The sequence below is a fragment of the Lissotriton helveticus genome, chromosome 7, assembly GCF_964261635.1.
Source record: "Lissotriton helveticus chromosome 7, aLisHel1.1, whole genome shotgun sequence".
Lineage (NCBI taxonomy): Eukaryota > Metazoa > Chordata > Amphibia > Caudata > Salamandridae > Lissotriton > Lissotriton helveticus.
The window spans coordinates 548801049-548826259 of NC_136068.1; the positions used below are offsets into that span (position 1 = coordinate 548801049).

The 25211-nt window shown below is 47.7% G+C and overlaps 1 long non-coding RNA gene across 5 annotated transcripts in view; it reads left to right on the top strand.

Moving 5' to 3' along the window:
- The window catches only part of LOC144768736 (uncharacterized), a 152081-nt gene that overhangs the window by 53248 nt on the left and 73622 nt on the right, over nt 1-25211 (top strand). Inside the window, exon 6 of one of the 5 annotated variants that reach the window (XR_013598620.1) lies at nt 7827-7854. The exons of the other annotated variants lie outside the window; for them this stretch is intronic. This is a non-coding gene — a long non-coding RNA (uncharacterized LOC144768736). The remainder of the gene's footprint in view (nt 1-7826; nt 7855-25211) is intronic. 5 annotated transcript variants of the gene reach the window in all.

A 25211-nucleotide genomic window follows, 5' to 3' on the forward strand; every position in this document is an offset into this window, starting at 1 on the left:
TGAAATGCTTTTTGGCATAAACCAACCCTATTTTGTGAGTTGGTAACCTATTACTGACTCATAAAATCGGATTTGCATGTCTCTATTAGGAAGGGGTTTGGCAAGGACGTCCCTTCCTAATAGCGAGTCGCATGGATATGTAGGAATTTTTTGCACCACGTCCTGTTGCATATTCTCATCAACCCTTATCCTGGGTTGAAGTCTGATGACCTCTCTCATGGCCAGTGCCATATGTCTGCAGAAGGCCCTTCCTGGTACCACAAAAAAATTCTGGTGCCTCAAAATATCCTGTATTTTTGCAGTTCACATGTTTTCTGGCTGTCTGTCTCACGCCGAAGTCTCCTGCTTGTCTGCTACCAGGATTCTCCATTGCTAGGAAATCTGGGGGCTTATTTGCACTTATCTTCCATCTGATACGTTACTTTTCCCCATATTAATAGGGAAACACCAGCGGCGAAAGGGGCTTATAAATAAGCCCCTTTGTTTATTGGCTAAGGGAGTCAGTATTGATGCCTGACCTTCATTTTTTACGGGAATAACAGCACGCCCAACTCCTGTGTTTCCCTTTCTACACTGTCCCTCGAACTGAATTCCTAGTAAGGAAAAGTCCATCAAATGCACCAGCAGCAGTCTAACAGCTCACCTTTATCCCTACTCCCCAGCTTTGTCGTGTTTATGCTCTTGTAGCACACTGAGCATTCCTCTGCTGCTGTGTCATCATTATACGACTACCAGGATAGGGGATATATCAGCCTGTATTCACCTTTCGTTTATTCCAGCACAATGCCTAAAGGGGAAATCGTCAATATCTGAATTGGTAGCTTAATTTTCTAACTTTTTGTATACTACTCCCTCAGTTATTTTATGGATTTCTGGGTGTAAGGCCAGCTTGGTATGCATGATCCAGTGCGTAGAATTCAAAACCCGTTCTCAAAACTCAACTTCTCCAGGGTTGGCTGATCAAGGTAGAGGCAGAGTCATGGCGTCCACCAAATTCCCCTGCTGCTGACGTTTCCTGTCTGCTCCTTATAGCATTGTACCAAAGTGTGCCTTCCTCCACACTTGGATGATTCATGCCTAAACTTACATAGGGACCTGACACAATTCCCTTTGTTAAAACTCCAGAACACACCTACCAGCCCACTCTAATACAGGGTTCCCACCCCTCCTGCAGCGGGGCGCCCCTAAAAGGGAATGTGCAGCAATAGTAATCTGTTTGCCATATAAATGACTGGTACGGTCACAGTTGTCGTCATGTATTGTCAGCATAAATGTTGGTTAACCTCCATCCACAATTTGTAGGGTATAAGCTATTCTCACTCTAAATTCCTCATCATACATTATTAAGGCTATTTCACCAAAGCGTATGTAGGACATTGTTGGACTTCACCCTTTTGGCAGGTTCACCCCTGAACCTTTTGCCTTTTAATATGACATAATGGTAGTGATTTCTGGTCTCTGCGCACTTTGGCACTGTGGGTCAGTGTAAAGTGCGTGCACTTTCTTTATTGTGACTAGTGGAGAAGTGCCATTTTTAGAAGTTGGCATTTCTATGTGCAGTGTCTGCCTGCCTGATGTGAATTATACGTCTGGCTTGTGATGTACAGGGGCTGGCTGGTGTGCTTGGCTCCAGGAGCCAGGATCTGTCTGCCCGGTGGTGAATAGGGAGATCTGCATGTAGATGGTAGGTAGGAGTTGCACCTGGGACCTAAATAGGGCTGGGCCTCCCCTCCACAATGCTGGCTCCATCCCCTGTGGTGCGTCTGATGTCCCTGGCCTGTGAATAGTGGAGAGGAGCTGAGCAAAACAAAGTGCTCAAGTGCTCCTGAACCAGTTGTAACTGGTTTGCTCCTAGCCCTGTGGTGTGTCACAAAGGGATTTTTCTGTATAAATAAGGGGCTGTGACCCCATGAAGATGTTCTTGTTTGCTACTTAAATCTACCAGGGGCGTGCTGCTGCTGGGGCACAGGGGAAGGCGTGCTGCTGCTGGGGCCCAGGGGAAGGCTTGCCTCCCTGGGCCCTGCCCTGCCCCTGGATGCCTGATGGACTTCTTGGACCTGTTGCTAGTCTTGTTTTTGCCAAGGCTTGGTACCGCCTGAGAGCCTGGGGGCTGAGCAGCGCGGCGCTGCAGCCCTGTCTGAGGCAATCCCCCTCGTAGGGATTCCCCCCATCAGCTTACTAGGTTATTTGTGTGCGCAGGTGCCCACCCTGCGTCTTCGTTTTTGATTCCAAATTCACACGGGTGCCCAGCCCGCTTATAGAAGCCCTAGCTGGTGCCCACCCCACATTCCAACTTTATTTGTACATACAAGGGTGCCTACCACCGGTGATTGCGGGAAAAAGGATTACCGCCGCAGCCCGTGGCACAACAGGAAGTCAGGTACCGTAGTGCCTGACGGCGAGCGGAACTTCCGGTTACAAAGGGAAGTCCCGCTGCCGCAGAGGAAGGGAAGCCCCGGAAGTCAGGAATGCGGTGCCGGTTGCGATGCAGAGCTCTCCTGAGAGAGGGAGAGTCCCGTGTTGGCAGCCGCTGGCAGAGAAGAGTACCGGGTCCCAAAAGGAGGCCCGGGTGAAGAAGTGCAGCCTTTTGTCTTGTGGAGGGGGCGCGAGGCACATTGTCAGTGCCTGCCCCTCCGTGCTGATTACAGGAAGTCCTGCCCGAGGCCCGGTAAGTGGGGCCGATGGGGAGGCAACCTTGATGGGAGTCCCCGTGGTGGGGGGGGGGAGCTCCCTGCACATGTCGTGGTGCCTTGTAAGGCACAGTGCCGGATCCCTTGTTCTTGAGCGGGCCTGCCGTAGCGGCCCGCTCCAACGTGGGGGTGCCATTGTCTTCAGAGCCTACGTGGCTCCACCGAGGGGGCAAGTTCCTCGTTATTTGGGGGCATCATTTTCGGAGCCAGTGCGCTCCATGGGGGCAGAGTATTCTCAGAGCAGGATGGCTCCAACGCCCCACAGTATTTGTTCTAGAGCCTGTGCGTGGCTCCAGCAGGGGCAATGTTATTTTAAAGAGCCCCAGCAAGACCCAGAGGGCACAGTTGTGCCAGGGCCCATTTATTCTCTCCCCAGCTGCGCTGCACCAGTGCGGGCAGCTGCAACGTGAGGCGCAATTCGTGTGAGAGACCCTGAGAAGGAACAGAAGTGGCACAGAGGTGCCAGCCCTTCCACAGCTGCGCAGCACTTAGTGCCAGCTGCATGGTTTAGGCCTCCATCTTATTGTTCTCAAGTAGTGGGCAGCTGCAACGTTTAGGTTTTGCGCAGTGGCACACCCTTGACCTTCACTGCCTAGGCAGCAGCCCTGACTTTGTGGACTTAGGGCATTTGAGCCCCACTATTTGAGACGGCCAGTTGGCCAGGGGGATTGTTACATTTATAGGGCGCCAGGCCCTATTGTGATTTATGTGCTAATGTGATTTTGGTGCTAGGAAATGCATTGTGTATATAGTATGTTTTGTGCACCCTATTTTGATACCTCAAAAATATGGTTTATGATTATGAGGTTGTTTTGCCTATTTTTGGTTTGTGTTAGTGAGATTATACTTCACTGTGTGATTTACGCCCCTATTGTGATTTATACTTAGGTGGTTAGGCTCTAATGTATTTAGACTTGTGTGATACTGTGCATAATGTAGTTTATGTCACAGACTGATGCAAAGTACAGTGATTACCAGTGTTTACTGGTGGTACTTTTTAGGATCTATTTTACTTTTACCATGTTCTCTTTGTGATGGTTCTGACAGTGGTCCATGTGGCCCTGTCAGGTGTACATAATCCCTTGTACACAGTGGCACAGTGGCACAGTGTACAGTATGTGTTTACTATTCTAATATGTTTTGAGAATACAAAGGCTATTAATAATTTAACCTTGTGTGGAGTTCCTTTTGTAGTGTGCCTGGGATGTTGTTGCTGTTGTGTGCGTGCGCAAATGTTTTACACATTGCCTACGGGATAACCCTGACTGCTCGTACCAAGCTACCAAGGGGGTGAGCAGGGGTTATCTTTGGTGTGTAACTCCCTTGCCCTGACTAGAGTGGTGGTCTCTGCCTGGCTTTGGCGCAAGCCTCAGCCAACCAGAGATCCCATTTCTAACAAACATCCTGACAATTGTCCGTATATTTAATATCACTACACTGCTCTTCAATGTTATATGTGACCCATGACATATCCTCCTCTTTAGATCCTTCCTTGCTACACATCAACCTCTTTCTGTAGGAACTTGAAGATATTCACATACTCACAAGCGCAATGTTTTTCCCCTTGGTGCTATTCTGCAAATAGCCACCTAATGGTGTTTGCTATACCCGTGAAGCTCCACTGCCTCTTTTGTGCCCTGTTTCCCTGTCATCCTCTTTTGCCACTTTCCCTTGTTCCCATCTGTCATCCCAGTTTCCCCCTCCCCTGTCATGTTGGCAATAGCTCCAGAAGTCTCAGCTGTCACTTCTCTTGCTGTTATGTTCACCTCCATTATCTATTTTTCGCCTTCTTGCTTCCTCTCTTCCCTCCCGCTACCTCCTGCCTTTTCTCATGAAACTCACCCCATACTTCTCACCACTTCCTTTGGAATTTTTCACACCGTCCCTCATTTTCCTCAGTCCTTTCACTTTCTCCCATGTACCCCACAACTTTCTGAATACCGACAGTAGGATTCACCAGCTTGTGTCCAGGGCGATCCCATTCACCATGACCTTTTATCCCCTGTATCCCCTTTCCTGTGACTCTGTCCGTGCATTAGCTTCCTCTTCTCCCCTCCATGGCTGTTGTCCTCTCCATGCAGGCTGTGGCATACTGCCCTTCTTACCTTTCTCTCTCCCATGAACCCTCTGGATCTCTTAACTCTTGTTCTCTGGGCCTCACAACCACTGACGCCTGTCTCTGCGTGTTACCCTCGCCTGGCCTTCCTGGGGCTAGCTGTTTTGTCTCATCCTTCTCAGGGCTCTATCATCCAATGATGATCCCCAGGGCATCCTCACAAATTCCATATTCCTTATCACGCATGCTTCTGGCTGTTCTGTAGCTCCCCTCTTCCTATGGGTCCCCCAGCCACATTTCCGAGTTCTGCTCCCCATCCATAATCCTCTGCCATGATATTTTGCTCCTCTCTACTTTCGATCCTCACAGCACTTCTCTGCTTGACGGCTGGAGGTGCCCTTATCTTCTCCTTCTGTTCCTCCATGTGGATCAATGACTCTTGCTGCGCCTCTCCATCCCATGTAAGTTTGGCACCTTCCCTGGGACTCCTATCCATCCAGATTGGTATGCTGTAGCTTCTGGCACACACTCTAACGAAGGTGTCCACTCTTTTCACCATCCTTTGCTCACCTCATCTCTGATGCTCCACTGTCCTTGATTATGGGCCTTCCAGTAGTTGTTCACAGCTTTGCTCACAGTTTGCTTTTTATATTACAAGCCAGGTCATACAACAGCTTCTTGGTGGCCCGCTCTCCCTGGTCTTCCCATATGCTTTTCATCATCAACTCTTTGAGGCCTGGAAACGTTTCTTAACCCCTTCCATGCTCATGACAAGGTCAGCTCGTCATGCAGTGCACTGCTCCTGTGCTGTTGACGAGCTGACCTTGTCATGAACAATGTAAAATCAGACTAGTCAGCACCCAGCGGGAATTGCCTTAGCACCAATGTGGTTAAAGGGTCCGATCTGCTTGCCCTTTTCAAAAGAGATGGGGCAGCTCCTTTAAGCTCATGTTTGCTGCCTTCTGACCATACCCCTGTACTCTGCAGGCTGTTTGTCTTCCCCTTTTCATCCTCATCCTCTGTGCCGCTTGCAGCATCACTGCTGCCTCTGGGGCCACCTGCTCGTCCCTGCTCCTAAGAGACAACATGAATACAATACCCAGGAGGATGCTGCACTCCTTTCCCTCCTTGCCAGGCCGCGATCCATGGAGGACCAATTAAGATCTGTTGGCTACTGTCCTACCATGCAACGCAATGCCTCTGTGGTCTCTATGGCCACCTCCCTAGGCGCAGACACTGGTACCAACTTTCTTTTCATTTAGCAGCGAAGGTATTACTAAATTCCTTTGAATGTGTATCCCTTACTGAGCTATTCGTGGGTAAACTTGCAACTAATGATTCCACAGATAATTCCTGGTATTCATAAAAAAATTTGGTAACATGTAAGATCACAAGACAATTTTCTGCTTATTGTTTCTAGCTCAGCTGGGTTTGATTATAGTGAAAATGAGGGCCCTGGTTTGGGGAAAGGAGCAGGGAAAGCTCAGCCTAGACATGGAGAAAGCAATGGGTACAAGGTTGGTATATTTTCTCATTAAGTGACTATAATGTCATCAAAAGGACATGCCTAGTTCAGAACTCTTTTCCTTTTGAAAATTGTGACCACCATCATCTGTGTTTGGGCCCCACATTATGATTATAATTTTTGGCCCAGACCATTGATGGGAATGCCTTTATCTATTTCAGTTGGAGCCGCTGTCCGGGTTAATATGGGACTGAGATTCTCGTTGGTGTCTATCAGACCCTCACGACATTGCAACAGGCCGGCCCTTGAGCCATTAGCTGGGGTGCCTACCAGGACACCATACCTCTGCATGAAATGTATAAGCTGGTGCTATCTGGGATTCTGGTTGTCACACAGACCTCCACCTTGGGCTGTGGATATATTTGTATGGGTGTGCCTCCCATTGGGATTCAGAAACATGGAGTAAGTGAGTCTTACGGTGCGTTGGCACTGGACCTGCAGCAGAAGAAGAGACACTTATTGCCTGAGCACACCTGCACAATTAATATTTGACAATGTAAGCAATCCTAACCAACAAACTATGAATAAGCACTAGTTATCGCAAAGAATGACAAGTATCAGTACTGTCGCAGTATTTCCCCAAAGCACAGGATTTTAAAGAGACAGAAGATAATACCTTTGGTGGCCAAGTGTGCTGCACACAGATCTATAGGGCAGAGGTAGATGGTAGATTAGACATTGACTGCTTAGATGATGCAGAGGCCCTACCACAAATGAGCCTCCAGCCAGGGGGTTACAGGCCTGGCACGGCGTGCCTGCCAAGCTGGCAAACTGGTAATGTCTTAATGAAGAGGATATTAATGAGAACTTGAATCCAGCATTGAGCAAGAAAGACAAATAGATGAGAATGTCATGGTGTGGATCTCCACATATGTGTACCTTGATTACAATTATATATATATATATATATATATATTTTTCAAGGTACGTAGAGGTGCAGTTAAGAATAATAAAGCTATACCTACCTATATGCATTTACCTTTCAATATTTTTGTCCTCAATATTTTGACTATATTCCAGACTACAACTGAATATTAATGCATCTGTGGGTGAATAACTGAAAGAATAAATTAACCAAAATATACTCTATTGAGCACACATAGGTTCTAAAAGGCTTCCTAGTGGTAGAAGGAAGGCCCGGTTCTCTTTGCCGATCAACTTTCAGCATTAGATTGAAAAAACAATGCAGCTCAGTTTACGCCATATTTCAAGGTATAATGAAAGCAACATTTAATTACAATGGAATAGACTCTGCACTCAGCTTCCAAGCAATTTCATGGTCCTTAAAAGAATCATGTAGAGTTGTGGATAACCATTAGATATTCATGGAAACCCAAGAGGCTGGGAATGAGTAAATATGTACAGTATCCCAGAGTGCACATGGAAACACACTTGCATGCAGACAGGGACATCCTATTGTGGGTCATGCGTGTCATCTGGTAAAAGATCTTCGGATTGCTATCTGGGTAACTGCACCATGACAAAGCATCACCTGAATGTTCCGCCTTGGTTTTAAATACATGATTTTTAATTGTCAGAAATATAATTTTTTTAGGGAGGCGGTGGCAGAAGGCCCAATCTCGGTAAGTAGAAGTCTATATATATAGCATGGCACTTCTTTTAGTTCCACGGACTTAAGATATTGGAATTTCTTTCTGAACTTTCACTTTAAACTACCTTTGACCCATTCCACTTCTAAACCGAATTATTTGTGCCTTCAACAACAAATACCTCCTCATTTGCTATCATTTAAAGTTTTCAAATAGACCTTTTAAGGCGGAAATCCACCAGTATCACATGTTTTCTACGGCTTTGTCCTGGAGGCAGGAGGGTTGGGGTGGGGTGGAGGGAAGGGAAGGGAAAGCTTCCCAGCCACATTTTAGATGGAATAACTGGTAAACATCACATTACTAGAAAAGAAGTGGGCAGTATAAGGGCAGAGAGTCAGGGACAAGAGAAGAGATCGGGCAGAGCAAATGTTATGTCTAGAGAGCCAATACTATGGAATGCTTCTTTTCAATGGAGCTTTTCGTGGCGCAGGACTTGTCCTTCACAGTGTCCAGCTGCCTGCCTCAACAATGCCACCTGGCAGTCCATATTGGTCAGCTAGCTTTGTAGTGTGTTTACCACGTTCTAGCTTTACTCCTACACGCCCCTAAACTGTACATTCAGTAAACATGCAGAATGAGAGTCACACTGTAATATATTTTGTGTGTACCCAATTCAATCCAAGTATATATATATATCTTGCATGCTCACACAACCTATGTGTAGCGCGGCAGGGTCCTGGACATCTAGGCCGCAGCTGCGCTGGAAATAATGACACATAGAGCAGTACTTTCACTCTTGGCCGGAAGATCCCGAGTGGTCTCTGGCCTCTTTATTTATACCCTCAGGACGAGCTCGCCCGAGGGGTGTGGGGATGCATGGGTGCACAGCAACATTGTTTGTGAGAGCCCGGGTGGCTCTCTACATCCCTCCTTTCTTTTTGTTCGATACCATCAAGTTCTCTCAGTTCATGGGGAGATACATGCGAAATCCCTCAGCCCCTGACTCGGCACCGGATTCGGCCGGAGACCATATTTCTGGCTCAGGGCACAGGGAGATGTTGCAACCCCAGCCTGGGCCCCCGTCACCGACTCTGCAGTCATGGCCGGACTGGTCGACCGGGCACTGTCAGCATTCCTTTGACTAGCTTGTTTCGGCTATTCCGGTGAGGCGCTCCTCATGTTGGGTGATGCAGGGGGAGAGGAGTCCAGCAAAGGGTCCTGAGAACCAGACGTCTCGGGGTCCACTTCTGTTTCCGGGCCCTTCTTGAAGCTGGATGCATTCCTCGTGACAGACTGTTGTCCCCTTTGAGCAGTGACCATGGTCTCTTGAACACTGACCACGACCCACGCTTCTGGCTCGAGAGCGTCCGGAACTTCCACCCAGGGTATCGGTCTTTGATTACCACCTGGTCTCCCACTCTTAGCGGAGGTTTTTGGGCTCATCGAGCTTCACTCGCCTTCCGGTTTGTCGTCTCCCTCCTAGCCTGGACAGCAGCATCATCCTGCTCCACGGGCACCCATGTCGGGTCTGAAGGGATATTGTCTCCTGGGGCTCGCTTGAACAGGAGATGAGCCGGAGCACACTTAGTGGTGCTATGAGGAGTCTGAAGGTATGCACCGAGGAATTGGTCGAGGGCTGATTCAGGATCTTTTTCATTATCCAGTGCGATGCGCAAGGCACGGTTGATTGTCCTCATCAGTCTCTCTACTTCCCCGTTCGCTTGGGGCCATAGCGGGGTGATCTTCCTGTGACGCACCGCCAGATTCTCAAGATACTTCTGGAACTCCCGCCCCTGGAAGGCGAGTCTATTGTCGGACTTGACTTCTTCAGGCAGTCCCATCATTGCAAAGGACTCTCTTTACGTGGGTAAAAGCTGTTGATGCCACCACTTCAACAATGGGGAACTTCAAGAAAGAATTGAGCACGACCAGCATGTGCCGTCCATCTGGAAAACTCCCGAAGTCTATACTGAGGTGCGTCCAGGAAGTATTGCTCGGTTCTTCCGTGATCACCAGTGCCGGAGCTGGGTCCCCCCTGGTGATTGTGCAGGCATGGCATAGCCTTACCATCTCCTCGACCATGGAATCCATCGCCGGAAACCAGACCTTGTCTCGCAGCCCGGCCATTGGTCTCGGTCATTCCTTGGTGGCCAACGTGGGCGAGCGCAGGGATTCTTCTCTGGAGTTTCTCCGAGATCACGATCAGACGTCCTCTCAAAACCACTCCTGCCTCGCTCCGGACTTGCCACAGTTGTTGGCGGGCATGGCTGACCTCTGGCCGGAGGACGCGAGCATCGTCCATGAAGTGGGCCCAGCCATTGTTCTCCAGGGCTCCTCGAACTCGGGAGAGCGTGGGGTCTTCTTGGGTGGCTTGGCCGATTTCTGCAAGTGCCTCTTGAGACACCATGTGGACAAACGCCTCAGTACTGCATACGTCCGCAGAAGGGTTGGATGACGTCAGGGATTCCGGGTGGCGAGACAGGTAATCTGCAAGGTTGTGCGCGCCTGGGCAGAAAACCACTTTGAAGTTGTAGCCTTGCAACTGCACCGCCCATCGTTCGATCCTTGGGTGCGCTAGCCGGGATGAGCCCGCAAACAGCGGGAGTAGCTTGTGGTCGGTCACGACGCTGAACTCTTGGCCGCACAGATACAGGCGGAAGTGCTGGCATGCCCACTTGATCGCCAACGCCTCCCTCGATCTGAGCGTACCTGGTCTCGGTGTCAGGGAGAGCTTTGTTGGCGTAGGCAACTGGCTTCCACACTTCCGGGTCATGTTCCTGGAGAAGGACCGCCCCTAGGCCCACAGGGCTGGCATCGACGACCAGTTCCGTTTGGCGTCGTGGATGGAAGTAGGCCATCACGGTCTTGTCCAGCAGACTTGCCTTGATGTCCTGGAACGCTTTGTTGGCCGCCAGCGTCCACTCCCACTTGTGGTCGTGACGCTTGAGGACGCGCAGTGGCTCGGACATGGCTGCAAGGTTGGGGATGAAGTGTCCACAGTACGTGGCCATGCCAAGGAAGCTCCTCACCTCCGTGGGGTTTCGAGGCGTGCTGGCTGTCCGGATGGCTTCGGTCTTCTTTGGATCCACCAGGAGTCCCTCTCGGGTGAACGTGTAGCCAAATAAGTCCACGCTCTCTTGATAGAATGAGCATTTGGACCTGTGCAGGGTTAGCCCACAGTCCGCCAATCTTTTCAGAGTGGCCCGGATGTGCGAGTGATGTTCCTCGAGCGTGTTTGAGTATACGAGGATATCGTCGCTGAGGTTGATCACTCCATGCAGCCCGACAGTGCTTCCTGGATGGCATTTTGGAAGACTTCGGCGACTGAGGATACTCCAAAGCTGAGCCTCTTGTATCGGCGTAGGCCCACATGCTTTGAAAAGGTGGTAATGTACCGGCTTTCCGGCTCCATTTCCAGCTGATGGTAGCCAGCGTTCAGGTCTAGCTTGGAGAACCACTTCGCTTCATTTAAATCGGCTACGATGTCGTCCATTGTGGGGGTGATGTGGCGTTCCCTCTTCATAGCGGTGTTTGGCAGTCTCATGTCGACACTGAGTCGAATGGCCCCGGTTTGCTTGGGCTTGTGTGCCACGACTAGTGGAGACACCCATGGGGTAGGCCCAGAGACCTTCTCGATTACCCCTAGCTCTTCGAGCTTCCTCAGCTCCTCCTCCACTTGCGGGCGTAAATTGAAAGGTACTCTACGGTGCCAGAGGGCCACAAGCCGCACTGAGGGGTCAATGTGGAGCTTGAACCTCTTGCCCTTGATCTTCCCTAGTCCTTCAAGGAGAGTTGGAAACTCCTTTAACATAGCCTCCGCATGGGATTCATGAACTTGGTTAGCGAAGAAGACAAGCCCGAGGTCTTCGGCCGTTGGCAGCTGAGCAAAGTTACTAATATACACCAATACAAAGGAGGGTCCAAGGGGATTATTTTTAATGACCAATAGTCTCCAAACCCCCAAAACACTAGGCATACAACAGAAAGGGAGAACACTGGTCAAACTATAACGAGACTAAGAATCTAGAAAAACAATGAATTAAGTGTGAAGACAATGTGAATTCAGCTCCACCATGTTGAGATGAATCCCATCAGCCCACCACACTGGCGGAGCATCGTCATCTGGGAATAAGATAAGCCTAAGGTGGATACATGTAGTATGCTGAGCAAACGTTCTACTGACACTATAAATGTATTCACCCAGCTTTGTGTGGGAGTAGACCTCAACAATAAGGTGTTTTAGGCAAAGAGAACACACATAGAACTGATGAGGGTGTGTTCCTTCTACCCCATATAGAGCGGGCCTCCACTACTGAGCAGTTGCCGGGTGAGGTGAGGTCTACTCCCAAACAAAGCTGGGTGAGTACATTTATAGTGTCAGTAGAACGTTTGCTCAGCATACTACATGTATCCACCTTAGGGGATATTATTTTTCTTCTGTCATTGTTTCTACAGTAGAGATATACATTGAGACTAAGAGCTAGTATTGCAATCACATATAATTTTTATTGTTATCATTGTTATTGCAGGAATGGATGGGCACCCTACATCTACTGGATACTAGGACAGAGCATTGTCCACCAGGTTTTGGTAGGGTGTATCGTAACAATGATTTATAATTTTCATGTATAGTTTTGCAAATTTTCTCAATATTATTGCAGTAGCGTTTTTCATGCTAGGTCCTGACGAAAGCCAGGTTATAAATACCTATTTGGCTGAAACATGTCGACCCTTATCCTATTGCTATGAGATAGTTATTTTTTCGAACTATCAGTCTTTCCCCTTTTTAGTCTTGGCACCTGTTTAACACTTAATAAAATACGGTTGTGTTTACCAGTAGCCATTTTTAAATTTCACTTAGTTCTGCACTGCAAAAAAACTTTTTTCAGCACCACTTTTTTGAGATCATACTTAGGCAGACCAGTCGTCTCTTGAATACAGTGCGAGCAGGTTCCCCCGAGTTAGGGGTGTGCTGAACTGGATTTGCTTATCTTATTCCTAGATGATGATACTCCACCAGTGTGGTGGGCTGATGGGATTCATCTCAACATGGTGGAGCTGAATTCACATTGTCTTCATACTTAATTCATTGTTTTTCTAGATTCTTAGTCTTGTTGTAGTTTGACCAGTTTTCTCCCTTTCTGTTGTAAGCTGAGCAAAGTTCCCTTCTTTCCCTCAGTGATGTGGAACTTCGCCTCAGTGGAGTAGCTTCCAGTTGCAACGGTGGTCTGAATGACGCCACGGAGAGGGAGCGGGTCCGTTCCTCCATAAGTATAGATCCGTGCCGTGGATGGCGCAAGAGGAGATCTCAGTGAGAGGCGCTCATACTGGTCGGAGTCCATCACGTTGACGGATGCCCCAGTTGTCCTCGTTAACCATGAGCACAAAATCCGTTCCGCTCGTGGATTTTGCGGATTTTCGGTAAATTCGCAGTCCGCGAACTCCCGCGAATTTACCGCAAATCCGCGAGCGGCGGATCCGGGGGGCAAAAGTTCAAGCCTTCAAGCTTGAAGTTGTTGTAACTATTTTAGGATGGCGCCGGCAAGCTGCCAGCGCCATCCTAAAATAGTTACTAAGTTAGCTTCAATAGGAAGCACTAATAGATAAAATAAAGCAGGTGCTTGAGCAGGATGATGGACAGCTCACTCAAGGGACCCCTGCGCCCTTCGGCACGATTGCATAGTAACACACACATGGTCGCTGGAACTAGTTGAAGCTCAATTCAGTGACGCATTCATCAGCCCAAAAACAATCGTGAGCGTTGAGGAGGCTGGGCAGGTGTGCTTCCTTCCCAAATCTACAGTCGGAAATCAGCTGTGATGCTGGATAGAGGCCTTTGCATCCTTAACTTTCACGAGGGCAATCCCCGTGCTGTTCCTGTGACCAGGAGCTTCTTTCTCTTCATCTGCTGCTCTGATCTTTCTCTGACCTTTTATACACACAAGAGGCATGTGAACTCGCATGGAAGCCCCGCCCACACACTCACGGTGTGCACAGTCTTCCCGCCATTTACCCACTATGATGGACAGCTCACTCAAGGGACCCCTGCGCCCTTGGGCGCGATTGCATAGTGTAACACACACATAGTCGCTGGAACTAGTTGAAGCTCAATTCAGTGACGCATTCATCAGCCCAAAAACAATCGTGAGCGTCGTCGAGGCTGGGCAGGTGTGCCTTCTTCCCAAATCTACCGTCGAAAATCAGCTGTGATGCTGGATAGAGGCCTTTGTATCCTTGACTTTCACGAGCGCAATCCTCGTGCGGTTCCTGTGACCAGGAGCTTATTTCTCGTCATCTGCTGCTCTGATCGGTCTCTGACCATTTATACACACAGGAGGCACTTGAAGACGCACAGAAGACCCCCCCCGAGTGGGGCAGAGGGCAGAAGACCACAAAAACAAGTTGGGCAGAGGGCAGAAACGAGTGGGGCAGAGGGCAGAAGACCACAAAAACGAGTTGGTCAGAGGGCAGAAGAGCACAAAAACGAGTGGGACAGAGGGCAGAAACGAGTGGGGCAGAGGGCAGAAGACCACAAAAACGAGTTGGGCAGAGGGCAAAAGGGCACAAACACGAGTGGGGCAGAGGGCAGAAAGGCACAAAAACGAGTGGTACAGAGGGCAGAAGGGCATAAAAAACGAGAGGGTGGCAGTGATGAACCAGAGGGCGCATCACGGTCTCGCCCAAAAAAAAACCCGCGAACACGCAAAGCGCCCCGCGAACATGCCAAAACGCCCCGCGAACACGCAAAGCGCCCCGCGAACACGCAAAAATATAAAAATTCACACAAATTCACAAATTTTGCGGTTCGCGAATCGCGAATTCGCTAAATTCTCCCATGCTTAGTCCTCGTCCTCATACATGGGGCGTCGTTTTTGTGGTTGGTCATCCGGCACTGGCTGTGGGTCGGCAAGGGAGATTTGGCGAACACGCTGGGACATGCTTCTGGATCTTGGCGCTGTTGATCGGAACCACCCATGCGGCATACTTTCGCATAGTGGTTTAGCTTTCCACAGCGAGAGCACGTTTTTCCTTTTGCCCCGCAGACGGCCATTGGGGGGTGATCCTCACCACAGTAGCCACACGATCCACCTGGTGGGGGTCTGGGCGCCTGGCAAGGCGTTGTGGGGCATCTTTGGACTGCGTCTATCTTCTCCTCCTTGACCGGCGGGTGCCTGGACGCCTGCGTCGCGGCTACCGGTGTATGTAGGGCGGTCTCCATCTCTTCGGCCCTGGCGTCCGACAGTTAGTGGGAGCGGGCTAGCAGCAGGATCTCGTCCAGCGAGATTCCGGCTTGCCAAAGGATTAGCTTCCTCAGGAGTTTTGAGCGGCAACCCACGATAATCTGGTCACGGATTTCGTCTTGCTTGTCCGTAAAGGGGCATGTGCTCGCCAACCGGCCTAGTCGTGCATAGAACATATCGACGGATTCGGCATCAGTCTGCCACGCCCTCTTAAACTTGAACTTCTCAAAGTCGTGGTTGAGCTGTGGGTCGAAGTGTCTGTTGAGCACAGCGACCGCCTCCTTGTAGTCGTCCTCCTCTCCGGTGTTGGGAAGCGTCTCGAACAGATCATAGATTTCCGCGCCCCGTAGTGGATGAGGAGTGACCAGTTCACGGTGCCGTCCGTCTCCCTTGTCCCCTTGAAGTAGTGGTTGAGTCGTACGACCCAAGCCTTCCACCTTGGCGCGGCAGTGGCAGGGTCTGAGGCTTCACTAAATGGGGGTAGCGGTGCAACTGCAGTGTGCGTGTGCACTGGTGGTGGCGGGTTGACACCAGCGGCTAGATTGCGTCCTCCATCTTGCTGGGCGGCAGTACCTGTTGCCACCAGATTGCTCATTGCCGCTGGGCAGTAGTGCAAGGGCGCAGGGGCACGGCTTGCGTGCAGACATGCAGCTCAGGGGTGTTTGTCTCAGTAGGTGTCCCTGGTACTCTGACCCTGTGGTGGCTGCTTGTGATTGTAGGTGGGGCGTGGTCTGCCCTCTTGCACACTTCTGTGGGGGTATTGGAGCGTGAGCAGGCTCCAGTCCCCCGATGAGGTGAGGCAAAAGGTGGCGTTTGATGATCTAGTACTCCCTCATGTTGTTTTTTTTCCTTTGAAATGTCACTCTTGCAGCTATGCATATATACAATTGAAGGAGGGTTCAAGGGGCAGTTTAACGACCAAGCACAGTGATTATCCCCCTAGAAACTTATGAGAAAACAACGAATAACTGTGGGTCTCAAGCAAAACTATGTGTGTAAAAACTGGCCGAATATCTGCTTCAAGAATTACTTTGGAGGCAGACTACTGGACAAAAATCCACTGTGAAAAATGTCAATCAGTTACACGATTCGTACCGCCCAGTACATCATTTGGTCTACTTCACAGTAGGTAGCCCATTGTCTATCTCCATAAACAAAGAGAGGAGACAGATGTCTGGTGATTGTTGTTATAGTTGTAACTGAAAGCAGTGCATAGGTGATTTAGTGAAAAACAGTGAGAGTGTTCAGAATAAAATTGGATGGAGCATGCAATGTAACTTTATTCTGGAGCCATGCCCTTCCAAATATAAAATCAATAGAGTGCAATAAAGTCAGATGTTTCAAACAAATACCTTCTGACTGGGTAATCTGGTCGACATGTTTCTGCGGACTTACACGGTCGAAATATGTACCTGCCGCTTCCTCAGGACCCATAAACTAAATTGCTACTGCTTATATGTGAAAAAGATGAAAATTGACACTAGGACTTAAGTGAACACTAATGCTGAAAGTCACTTGTTCACTTACAGTTTTCCTCATCAATTTTGTGAGGGGAAAGGCCTCGCCTCACCTGGCAAACAGCTCAGGGATATGAAGCACCGCTCTCTCCGTCGGTACTTCCAACAGCCTGCCGTGCTGTTTGGGGAGGTGTTGGAGCGTGAGCAGGCTCCAGTCCCCCGATGAGGTGAGGCAAAAGGTGGCGTTTGATGATCTAGTACTCCCTCATGTTGTTTTTTTTTCCTTTGAAATGTCACTCTTGCAGCTGCCAGTGCTTGTTGGAGAGTCAGGCAGGCACTCCCTCCACGACTTCCCAAACGTGTAGCTGCTCGGGCCTCCTCTGCGAAGATCTTGCAGAGTGGGAGGGAGCGTGCTGGGGCAGACAGAGCGGCCGTGGGCGCAGGCAGCGGACGGGGCAGCCCCAGGCTCAGGCCCTCGCTGCTCAGAGGCTGGCGTGAGGAAGGCTGAGGCCTGCAGGCCTAGATTGGTGCTGGCACAGAGGAGGGGCGGTACAAAAGGGGGTGGTGATGGACAGAGCATCTGAACCAACCAAACACTCACACCCAGTCAAAAGATTTGGGTTTAATCCATCACCGTTCTTTAGCTCACTCTGCCACCCCAGTTCAGGCACAGAAGAGGGGCAGGCGCCGGGACCACCGCGCGTGAGGATCAGCGTGTGGGCAGGACAGCAAGCACTTACCCCCCTTTGAAGGTCGGCGCACCAACAAGCCCTGCCGGCTGAACACGCTCCCGAAGGACAGGGAGGCGCATGGGCGGGCTCAAGCTGGCGGCGCGCAGCGGCCTCGGCTGATGACAGGCTCACATCGGTCCCGGACGCAGAGCCGCTAGGAGCACAGCGGGTGGGCACTGCGTTCTATTCACCGCTACGACTCGGCACCAGCGGGAGCAAGGCAAAACTCGGGTGGGCACCGCGCACTCCCCGACAGACAGCACTCGAGGTAGGCGGACACGCGTGGGGTGCGACTGGCCTCGTCGCCAATGTAGCGCGGCGGGGCCCTCGACATCTAGGCCGCAGCTGCGCTGGCAATAATGACACATAGAGCAGTACTTTCACTCTTGGTCAGAAGACCACAATCGGTCTCCGGACCCTTTATTTATACTCTCGGGACGAGCCCACCCGAGGGGTGTGGGTTGCATGGGTGCACAGCAACATTGTTTGAGAGAGCCCGAGTGGCTCTCTACACTATGTATGCTTCCGTCTTTTATTCAACTAGAGAAAGGGAGAGGATGAGATAAAACAATGCAGGGGAGACTTTAAGAGTGTGGGGGAGGGGGTTAAGATACCACAAGGAGAGAAGGGAAGGAAGACCAAATGATGGCAGAGGGGGGACTAGGCGAGCACAACTGTAGCCAGGGAGTACAATTAAAAATATTGTTGTATATTTTGAAATAAGTTATGTTTTTCAGCCTACTTGTTTATTAACGTTCTCATAAACGTGTGAAGTATGAAGCACACTGGATGAGGCGTCCTGCAGGCCTTGGAGGAGTGGCACCAATGTCTTTGCTTGGTGTGGAGATCTTCTTCTTTATGGTATAATGCCGCCTATATTTGGGTTGGTTCCAGGTAGAAATCATGGAACGCTTTAAGGCAACAATGCGTTGAAGAGAATTGGGTACTTCTGAGGGATGCTTACTGGGCCAATTTCCATCCGTCAAACCCAAAATTATATGAGATTCCCTTGATAGTCCAGTGGAGAAGATGGGTTCTAACACGGGCAACATTCGAATGTGTAGCCTTAGATAGAGAAACAACTAAAACCCTGAGGAACAGTCCCAGAAAGCATCAGTGAGATAAGGTATTAATATCATTCCTCGCAAAAAAAGACCCAACACCGCCACAGACAGATACTGGCTAAACCATAGGTTTGGTGCAACACTGAGGAAAGAGAACAACCAGTTAATGTCCCTGGGCGAAGTCGGACTGGATACGTCAAATTACATGTAATTCAACCACAGCCTTATTAACTGAAAAGTGAACACCTCCTCACCAATCCAAAGAATGAAGATACACAAATATAATAACTGGAGCACCAGCCCCTCAAGTTACTAGTTTGTTAGTTATGTTGAATGGGAGAGGTTTAAATATTTCATGTTACCATAAATGGCAGGCAAAAGAGGCACATAAATAGTAATTTTATTGCAAAAAAGACACCACAACAGTATATGTTTTTAAATTATGGCTGGTAGATTATCTTTTCCTCAGTGTTTTAATGTCAATAGAAGCTCAAGACAAAATGTGAACATTGAGTGAGCATCCATGCTGAAGTTTTATCCTTTAGACTGAAACAAGTGAACTCTTTCCAACTATTTCTGCAACATGTTGCTGATAATTTTTTTGCTGTATTTACATCCCATGATCTCTATAATTTGCCAACATTGATTTATAGATCTAGCTTCAGTGAAGCAATGTAATCATCATTCTGTTGTCACCACAATGTATTTGTTTGTCATGGAACATCACAATAGGTTCTTGAAGGCTGGCCTGCCTCAATCATCTCTGTTACTGTTGGCTACATGGAGCAGAGACAATTATGTAGAAGGTCATAAGGTCAAGAGACAGCTATTGTGAACTTCTTAGTTATTTGAAAATACTTTAAAATAGAACAAAATCGTTGACCATTCTCACAAGTCATGTGTATAACAGCCTTTACTGAAGACGACCTAAACCCCTCTCACTAGGCATCAGGCAAAGTATGGGATTTCTTTTTGTTTATGGACAATACTCCCCAAGACTTTACTTTGGATCTGGGTTTTTCAGAAATAAGGTTAAATTCCAGATGGATAAGTATTTAGGTACCGTGCACCTAACCAACATGACCATCCCACCATGATTGATAACCCAGGTACTTAGCCGACTCCATTCACTCAAAGATTTAAGATGCAAGTTCAAAGATGCCTTTGTCACACACAGCAACTATACACCATCACTGAGTGACATCAACCTCGCGCTGCAGAGCCTACACTCTAACCTTACCAGGGCACATGATACTGTTGTTCTAGTGTGACTTAAAACCCAATATGTCTGACAGTGCATCTGAAATTTGTTCACTATGGAAGTGGAAGCTGCAAAAAGAAGCAGGCATAATCTGGGTTTCTATTTGAAGAGTTCCAATGATGCATTTGACAAAACTCAAGCCAGGGCGTATATGAAAGCCCAGCACAAGACAATTAACAGATATGAACAAAATAATTATGGTTTTTGTCTCACCAATGCTACCACCCAATCGAGTTCTTCAGACTTTAATGAACAATTACATGGAATAGCTCTGTTGGTAAACCATCTCTCTGTTGAGGATCAAAAAAAGAGACCAAACAAAGACACCCTGGTACCAGCCCGCTCTTCTAAAGAAACTTGAACCATTTCTTCCAGAAAGTGATTTCAGACTGCTGTTAAAGCACTCCAACTCTTGCGTCTGGAATATGGCAATGACCTACTCAATGGCCTATGTATACAAAAGGCTGTGGGGAAGAATTCCCAGTGCCTGAAGGTTAGAAAGGATCCTAGATTGGAGTATAACCTCCCACATCAAAGTATTACATCACATAAAATACTCCTATAAGCCAGCATGTGGTCAGACAAAAGAGAACCTAACTATGAAAATGGAAGTATCTTGTGTGGGGATATATGTCTAGCTCCACCATGAGGTGAGAAAGCAAGCAATTCCTTATTGTTTAGTTACCCTCACACACCCTAGTGGTGTCATGCTTCATCATCGGGTCACTCCGACGCCTACAAGTTGGAGTGGGCTCAACCACAGTGTTGGGAGCTCTTGTGATGAATGAAGACCTGGGGGATTAAAGATAAAAACAACCTCAAACAGACCCCCGCTTTCCCTTTATTCTTGGATCTGTCAAGGTTGTTAAAAATACTTAAAAGTCGGGTCAATGGGAGTATTATGGGCCTATGACCCTATTGCCAACATGTTTCAGTCCTGAGTCAGGCGTAAAGGTCTTGGACTTTCTTCAGGGCAAGGGTCATCCACCCTCGGAAAACAGAGAGAGGGGAGTCCCTATCCTGTCAGTAAAGTAAGGGCAGAGTAGCTGCTCCTTATGTGAGTATAAGAGATAATTTATCTGTCATGGGTGGTTTTCCATCTGTGAAGTACAAAAACAGAGACAGATACCACACAACTTTAGATGAGCACATTTAATTCCGGTAATTCCGTAATGTAACTTCCCATGTTTGTGCATTGGCTGAGACCAAACATTGATTAAATGTCAGGTGAGTGTGCAAATAAATGTTCTCAATCTCATCCAACTTGTGCCACTCATATCTCTATCTGTAACACAAATTGTCTATGTGGAAGATGATTGTGCGGTGGTGATTTTGCTCGCATACTGACACTAACTGTATGCCAGTGCGTGTACATTCCATAGTGTAAATACCGCGTGTTAATCTCTACAAACTGCACTGTGCTGCTACCATTCAGACGTAAAAACACATACTTTCTTACCCAAATTGCGGAGACAGTTCGTTTCACAGGGGACCTCTAGGCATGATGAGGTAGCCCTGTAGTCAAACCCTATTGGTAAGGCCATGTGTCAGACAAGGGTGAGCGAGAGACTGAAGTTAAGGGTTTGGGGTAGCGAGCCTCTATTGAGCAGTAAAACAAACTCTGCGTTTACAGTTGTTAAAAAACAACACACCAAAGCTTCGTACTCAATCCATCTAGGGTCCTGCCCCGCCCGTAAACCTATTTGGTCCCGGTCCTCGGCTTTTGCAATGTGATGCCGGGAATCGAGGTATTTGTACTTCCGTGTAGCGCGGGAGAAATGCTGATTAAGATCAACGCCCCATTTCTATCGTCAAGGTGTCAAATTGAAGTGTGGGCATTTCCTGCCTGACGCGCTGGCCCTGTTTCTGGGGGATGTAGTACGTAGTTTTTAAGATTGGAGTGCTACAATTGGTTACGCTATACAGACGACGTGTATATTGTGTTAACAACAGAATGCTATGACGCGTTGGCATACTGTGCATAGCGCACTAGCCCTCCTTCTGGGAGATGTAGTTTCTGGGTTATGGGTATTAAATGCAACGTAACATTGCGCTCTAAGGATTACGTATGCTCATTTATGTTTCATGATGAAGAAACATCATGCAGCAGAATGGAGTGCCCAGCATTGTACTTTTTTCCACATTAAATATGTTGATATCCTCACCTACTGGGGGTGTGTTTTTGTCATATCTCAGAATTATATATTAGTGTGGCCATGTAAACAATGATGGCTATATCATAATATTTATTTGTTAAGTTGACTCCATGGTATGGAGTCATTCAGGCCGTTCTCGTATGTTTTTTAAGCGGTACACCCAGCATTGTTCCTGTTCTAGAAGTCTTTTTTGCAGGTTGCTAGCGCCCTTCACTTTTTCAATGATGGTCCATCTAATATCTGTGTCTTTATGTTGTTTCTCTTTGTAATGTGCTGTTAATTTGGTTGGTGTTACTGAACGTCTTATTGTGCATCTATGTTCACTGATTCGAACTTTAACCTTCTGGCTTGTCATGCCTATATATGTAAGATTACATGGGCATTTGATAAGGTAAACCACTGATTCTGAATTACAGTTGGTGTGTGATCTTTGTCCCCATGGGGATGTAGGCCCAGGTGAAGGCTCTGGGTGTGTTCTGTAAAAGGGCACACTACGCATGATCCGCAGGGATAATGTCCAGTAACTCATGGATTGTGCCATAGTGTGAACTGACTATTGTTTTTGGTATTAAATGTATCAGTGTTAACAAGTGTGTCTCTCAGACTTTTAATCTTCCTAAATGAAAACATAGGTTTTTCCATAGGGCAGTTTGTTAGATGTAAGTATGGGCTATTTTTTGTTTATTATCTTTTTCATATCGTTAGATGGAAAATTGTATGTGGTGACACAGATTATTTGATCTGGTTGGGTTTTTTGATGGAGCTGTAGCACAGCCTCTCTTGGGGTGTTGCACGCTCTTTTTTTCGCTTTCTCTATGATCTTTACAGGTACCTTTTCTGTCTGAGTTTGGTTGTAAGGATTTCAGCTTCTCTTTTATAATCTTGGAGATCAGAGCAATTTCTACGCACCCTCAAGAACTTACCTACTGGGAGATTTTCCCTAAGGGCGCGTGGGTGCGCACTGTCAAATCGTGGGTGCGCACTGTCAAATCTTAGCAGAATGTTTATGGCTGTAGGCCTGGTATATAGTGAGCTTACCAAAGTACCGCCAGCTGCTTTTAGGTTGATATCTAGAAAAGAGATTTGCTCTCTGTTCATGTTCGTGGTAAAATGAAGGTGAGGATTTAGGTTGTTGATGCAGTTGGTAATATTGTTAAGACTGAAACTATCACCTCTCCAGATGAGAAGGACAGCACCAATGTACCTGTACCATTTACATATGTTGGTTGTGTAAGGGTTTGTTGTCCATATGTGTTGATCTTCAAAGTGGCTCATATACAGGCAGGCTAGGCTGGGAGCAAAAGTACTGCCCATCGAAGTACCGTGGGTCTGGAGGTATAGTTGATCCTCAAACTTAAAAAAGTTCTTGGTTCGTGCAAGGAGTATTAAAGTAATGACCCAGTCAATGGGTGCCGCCCATTGCCACTCTTCTTGTTTGAGGATATCTACCATTACCTCAATGCTTTCTGTCCGGGGTATACTGGTATAGAGTGCCTCTTCGTCAAGGCACACCAGATGTTCTCTTTTGGGTCATATTCAATATTGCTCAGAAGATTGAAGAGATGTTTCGTATCTTGTACGTATGATGTTATGCGTGTAACAAGAGGACGAAGGAACCAGTCTGCATACTTTGATAAAGGTTCAAGAATGGACCCAATTCCATATACAATGGGTCTGCCCGGTGGTGGTATCTTGTCATTATGAATCTTAGGTATTGTGTAGAACAGAGGTATCCTTGGGTCATCTTGGTTAAGGAAGTCATGCTCCTTCCTGGTAATCCATTTTTTCTCAAGAGCATCTGTCGTCAATGTAGATATTGTGGTCCTTATTCGTTGTGTTCGGTCCCTGTTGATCTTTTTGTAGTATTTGGTATCAGCCAAAAGATGAAGACAGGCGGTTCTGTATGCATTTGTGCTCTGAATTATGGTCACTCTGCCCATATCTGCCGGTTTTATGATTATATCAGTTCTGGTTTTCAAAGTTTCAAGGGCTGTACGTTCCTTGTTACTCAGATTGTTTAATGAGTCTTTCTTTGGTTGTAGTAATTCCACTTCTTTTATCACTGCTTCCTCAAAAGCTAGCACCCCTGGAGGCATCATAGAGGCTGAACGAAAGAAAGTAAACTTGGGTCCTAGGTTGGTGTGGCTGTTATCATCTTCTGGTCTCTCATTGTCCAGAAAGAAAGTTTTTAGCAGATTTTTCTGAAGAATTCGCCGAGTTCGTATCGTAATTTGTCCAGGTAGGTGGTGAGGACAAAACCCAGTCCCTTTTCTAGGACTGCCATTTCATCCACCGTCAGAGTAACGTCTGTAAGGTTGACGACTAGTCCCTCATTGAGCTGGCTGTTGTTGGCCTCTGGAGTGGCTCTGTGTATTGATTGGGGTCCTGTCGTTTTCCCACTGGATTCTCTTGCTCCCACATCTTCCTCGTTTGCCTCTTCTTCTGCCCTGTCCTAAAAAATGCTGATTGAAATCCGGCTGGTAGTAAGTTCCTGTAGGGTATTGCGGTGGACCGTGAAAAGAGACAGGGCCAAATGGGCCCGGCCATGGATACATCTGTGGGTGTCCATATCTCTGGTTAAAACCGCCTCTTCTGGGTCTTATTGGTTTTCCCTGCCAGCTTTTGTTGGAACCATCGCTGGACCAGAGTAACTAACAGCCTCTCACAGCTCTGCACATCATTCTCTACAGCACTCACACAATTGATCACCCAACTAAATCATGGTGGAATCATTAGGGATTGGCTACTCAGATGACATTGCATCTGCTATACTAGCGGGTCCATACCTATTACCTGATACAGACATCAATCAGAGCCTCACCCAGGGGAACAAAGATCACACACCAACTTTCATTCAGAATCAGTGGTTTACCTTATCAAATGCCCATGTAATCTTACATATATAGGCATGACAATCCGGAATGTTAAAGTTCGAATCAGTGAACATAGAAGCACAATAAGACTTTCAGTAACAGCAACCAAATTAACAGCACATTACAAAGAGAAACAACATAAAGATACAGATATTAGATAGACCATAATTGAAAAAGTGAAAGGCGCTAGCAACCTGCAAAAAGGACTTCTAGAACGGGAACAACGCTGGGTGTTGAAATATGACAACCCCCCCCTCCAAATGGGTGAGGATATCAACATTTTTAATGTTGAAAAAGGTACAATGCTGCGCACTCAATTATGCTGTATGACGTTTCTTCTTCATAAAACATAAATGAGCATACGTTATCCTTAGCCCGCAATGTTACGTTGCATTTAATACCCATAACCCAGAAACTACATCTCCCAGAAGGAGGGCTAGTGCGCTATGCACAGTACGCCAGCGCGTCATAGCATTCTGTTGTTGACACACTATACACGTCGTCTGTATAGCGTAACCAATTGTAGCACTCCAATCTTACAAACTACGAACTACATCCCCCAGAAACAGGGCCAGCGCGTCAGGCAGGATACGCCCACACTTCAATT